Source organism: Mytilus trossulus, unplaced genomic scaffold, assembly GCF_036588685.1.
Source record: "Mytilus trossulus isolate FHL-02 unplaced genomic scaffold, PNRI_Mtr1.1.1.hap1 h1tg001018l__unscaffolded, whole genome shotgun sequence".
In the NCBI taxonomy this organism is placed as follows: Eukaryota; Metazoa; Mollusca; class Bivalvia; order Mytilida; family Mytilidae; genus Mytilus; species Mytilus trossulus.
In genome coordinates, this window is record NW_026963601.1 from 25001 (window position 1) to 30000 (window position 5000).

Here is a 5000-nt window from a genome sequence, read left to right on the forward strand (position 1 = left end):
TTCAAACTATACCCTCGGTAAAAAAATTTTACGAGGGTGAAATATTCATCGGGAAGCCGCACGTTAGACGCAGGCAGGCTACCGCGGGTCTCTCGACCATCGAGGCCGTCTAACTGTACCCTCGGAACAAAAAATTTACAAGGCTGAAATGTTCATCAAGAAGCCGCACGTTAGACGAGGCAGGCTACCGCGGGTCTCTCGACCATCGAAGCCGTCTAACTGTACCCTCGGTAAAAAAAAATTTACAAGGCTGAAATGTTCATCGGGAAGCCGTACGTTAGACGCAGGCAGGCTACTGCGGGTCTCTCGACCATCGAGGCCGTCTAACTGTACCCTCGGTAAAAAAAAATTTACAAGGCTGAAATGTTCATCGGGAAGCCGTACGTTAGACGCAGGCAGGCTATTGCGGGTCTCTCGACCATCGAGGCCGTCTAACTGTACCCTCGGTAAAAAAAAATTTACAAGGCTGAAATGTTCATCGGGAAGCCGTACGTTAGACGCAGGCAAGCTACTGCGGGTCTCTCGACCATCGAGGCCGTCTGACTGTACCCTCGGTGACTGTACCCTCGGTAAAAAAAATTTACAAGGCTGAAATGTTCATCGGGAAGCCGCACGATAGACGGCAGGCAGGCTACCGTGGGTCTCTCGACACATCGAGGCCGTCAAACTATACCCTCGGTAAAAAATTTAGAAGGGTGAAATTTTCATCGGGAAGCCGCACGTTAGACGCAGGCAGGCTACCGCGGGTCTCTCGACCATCGAAGCGTTAACTGTACCCGCGGTAAAAAAAATTTTACAAGGCTGAAAGTTCATCGGGAAGCGTACGTTAGACGCAGGCAGCTACTGCGGGTCTCTCGACCATCGAGGCCGTCTAACTGTACCCTCGGTAAAAAAAATTTACAAGGCTGAAATGTTCATCGGGAAGCCGTACGTTAGACGCAGGCAGGCTATTGCGGGTCTCTCGACCATCGAGGCCGTCTAACTGTACCCTCGGTAAAAAAAAAATTTACAAGGCTGAAATGTTCATCGGGAAGCCGCACGATAGACGCAGGCAGGCTACCGTGGGTCTCTCGACACATCGAGGCCGTCAAACTATACCCTCGGTAAAAAAATTTTAGAAGGGTGAAATTTTCATCGGGAAGCCGCACGTTAGACGCAGGCAGGCTACCGCGGGTCTCTCGACCATCGAAGCCGTCTAACTGTACCCGCGGTAAAAAAAATTTTACAAGGCTGAAATGTTCATCGGGAGCCGTACGTTAGACGCAGGCAGGCTACTGCGGGTCTCTCGACCATCGAGGCCGTCTAACTGTACCCTCGGTAAAAAAAAATTTACAAGGCTGAAATGTTCATCGGGAAGCCGTACGTTAGACGCAGGCAGGCTATTGCGGTCTCTCGACCATCGAGGCCGTCTAACTGTACCCTCGGTAAAAAAAAATTTACAAGGCTGAAATGTTCATCGGGAAGCCGCACGTAAATGCGGACAGGCTACCGCGGGTCTCTCGACCATCGAGGCCTTCAAACTATACCCTCGGTAAAAATTTTTACAAGGGTGAAATTTTCATCGGGAAGCCGCACGATAGACGCAGGCAGGCTACCGCGGGTCTCTCGACCATCGAGGCCGTCTAACTGTACCCTCGGTAAAAAAAATTTACAAGGCTGAAATGTTCATCGGGGAAGCCGCACGATAGACGCAGGCAGGCTACCGTGGGTCTCTCGACACATCGAGGCCGTCAAACTATACCCTCGGTAAAAAAATTTAGAAGGGTGACATGTTCATCGGGAAGCCGCACGTTAGACGAGGCAGGCTACCGCGGGTCTCTCGACACCATCGAGGCCGTCTAACTATACCCTCGGTAAAAAAATTTACAAGGCTGAAATGTTCATCGGGAAGCCGTACGTTAGACGCAGGCAGGCTCCTGCGGGTCTCTCGACCATCGAGGCCGTCTAACTGTACCCTCGGTAAAAAAAATTTTACAAGGCTGAAATGTTCATCGGAAGCCGCACGTAAGATGCGGACAGGCTACCGTGGGTCTCTCGACACATCGAGGCCGTCAAACTATACCCTCGGTAAAAAATTTTTTAGAAGGGTGAAATTTTCATCGGGAAGCCGCACGTTAGACGCAGGCGAGCTACCGCGGGTCTCTCGACCATCCAGGCGGCAAACAATACCCTCGGTAAATATTTTTTACGTGGGTGAAATTTTCATCGGGATGTCGCACGTGAGACGCGGACAGGTTACCGCGGGTCTCTCGACCATCGGCGGCCGGCCAAGCCATAGCCTAGTCAAAAGTGTTACAGGTGACAATTTTTCATCGGAAGCCGCACGTAAGAATAGTACAGCAGGTCTCTCGATGAAACGATCACATTTCATGTAACGTAACGTAACGAAGGCAGGCAGGCATCGTACACCCTAACCCTAAGCGCCTCTTGACGATGCCCGTCCCTAACCCTAACCCTAACCCTAACCCTAACCCTAACCCTAACCCTAACCCTAACCCTAACCCTAACCCTAACCCTAACCCTAACCCTAACCCTAACCCTAACCCTAACCCTAACCCTAACCCTAACCCTAACCCTAAATTAACCCAACCCTAACCCTAACCCTAACCCTAAATTAACCCTAACCCTAACCCTAACCCTAAATTAACCCTAACCCTAAATTAACCCTAACCCTAACCCTAACCCTAAATTAACCCTAACCCTAAATTAACCCTAACCCTAACCCTAACCCTAACCCTAACCCTAACCCTAACCCTAAAGCCTGTTACTTAGGCCGTGTCAGGACCCAGGCTGGCATTATTCCTCGATACGTGTAGGTACGTGGTCGGCCTGTCTGGTAGCGGGCGATCACGGGTCTCTACCGCAGGTAAAGGTATGTGGTCGGCCTTTGCGGGGCTACCGCGGGTTAAAGTCTACGTAGGCACGTGAAGACCCGCATAAGCCCGTGGTAGCCCGCTATCAGGCCGTCCACGTACACTTATACCCGCGCTAGCCCGCTGTCAGGTCGACCACGTCCCTTCTTACCCACGGTAGCTGGCTACCGAGGCGTCGACGTTCCCTTACCTGCGATAGCCCGCTATCAGGTCGACCACGTCCCCTCCTTACCCGCGGTAGCTGGCTACCGAGGCCGTCGACGTTCCTTTGCCTGCGATGGCCCGCTATCGGGTCGACCACGTCCCCTCCTTACCCGCGGTAGCTGGCTACCGAGGCCGTCGACGTTCCTTTGCCTGCGATGGCCCGCTATCGGGTCGACCACGTCCCCTCCTTACCCGCGGTAGCTGGCTACCGAGGCCGTCGACGTTCCTTTGCCTGCGATGGCCCGCTATCGGTCGACCACGTCCCCTCCTTACCCGCGGTAGCTGGCTACCGAGGCCGTCGACGTTCCTTTGCCTGCGATGGCCCGCTATCGGGTCGACCACCGTCCCCTCCTTACCCGCGGTAGCTGGCTACCGAGGCCGTCGACGTTCCTTTACCTGCGATAGCCCGCTATCGGGTCGACCACGTCCCTTCTTACCCGCGGTAGCTCGCTACCGAGGCCGTCGACGTACCTTTACCTGCGGTAGCCCGCTATCGGGTCGACCACGTCCCCTTCTTACGGTAGCCCGCTAGCACGGCCGTCCACGTCCCTTTACCCGCGGTAGCTCGCTATCGGGTCGACCACGTACGATGATACCCGCGGTAGCCCGCTAGCACGGCCGTCCACGTCCCTTTACCCGCGGTAGCTCGCTATCGGGTCGACCACGTACGATGATACCCGCGGTAGCCCGCTAGCACGGCCGTCCACGTCCCTTTACCCGCGGTAGCCCGCTATCGGGTCGACCACGTACGATGATACCCGCGGTAGCCCGCTAGCACGGCCGTCCACGTCCCTTTACCCGCGGTAGCTCGCTATCGGGTCGACCACGTACGATGATACCCGCGGTAGCCCGCTAGCACGGCCGTCCACGTCCTTTACCCGCGGTAGCCCGCTATCGGGTCGACCACGTACGATGATACCCGCGGTAGCCCGCTAGCACGGCCGTCCACGTCCCTTTACCCGCGGTAGCTCGCTATCGGGTCGACCACGTACGATGATACCCGCGGTAGCCCGCTAGCACGGCCGTCCACGTCCCTTTACCCGCGGTAGCCCGCTATCGGGTCGACCACGTACACTGATACCCGCGGTACCTCTCAGCCGCGGGTAAGCCCGCTGAAAAAAGATTTTTTTTTCCCCATTGCATGCGGTAGCACCGCTATCAGGTCGACCACGTCCCTTCTCAGCCGCGGGTAAGCCCGATGAAAAAAAAAAAAAATTTTCCCATCGCATGCGGTAGCCCCGCTATCGAGGACGACCACGTCCCTTCACAGCCGCGGGTAAGCCCGATGAAAATTTTTTTTTTTTTTTTTTTTTTTTTTTTTCCCATCGCATGCGGTAGCCCCGCTATCGAGGTCGACCACGTCCCTTCTCAGCCGCGGGTAAGCCCGATGAAAATTTTTTTTTTTTTTTTTTTTTTTTTTTTTCCCATCGCATGCGGTAGCCCCGCTATCGAGGTCGACCACGTCCCTTCTCAGCCGCGGGTAAGCCCGATGAAAATTTTTTTTTTTTTTTTTTTTTTTTTTTCCCATCGCATGCGGTAGCCCCGCTATCGAGGTCGACCACGTACCTTCTCAGCCGCGGGTAAGCCCGATGAAAAATTTTTTTTTTTTTTTTTTTTTTTTTTTTCCCATCGCATGCGGTAGCCCCGCTATCGAGGTCGACCACGTCCCTTCTCAGCCGCGGGTAAGCCCGATGAAAAAAAAAAAAAAAAAAAAAAAAAAAAAAAATTTCCCATCGCATGCGGTAGCCCCGCTATCGAGGACGACCACGTCCCTTCTCAGCCGCGGGTAAGCCCGATGAAAATTTTTTTTTTTTTTTTTTTTTTTTTTTTCCCATCGCATGCGGTAGCCCCGCTATCGAGGTCGACCACGTACCTTCTCAGCCGCGGGTAAGCCCGATGAAAAAAAAAAAAAAAAAAAAAAAA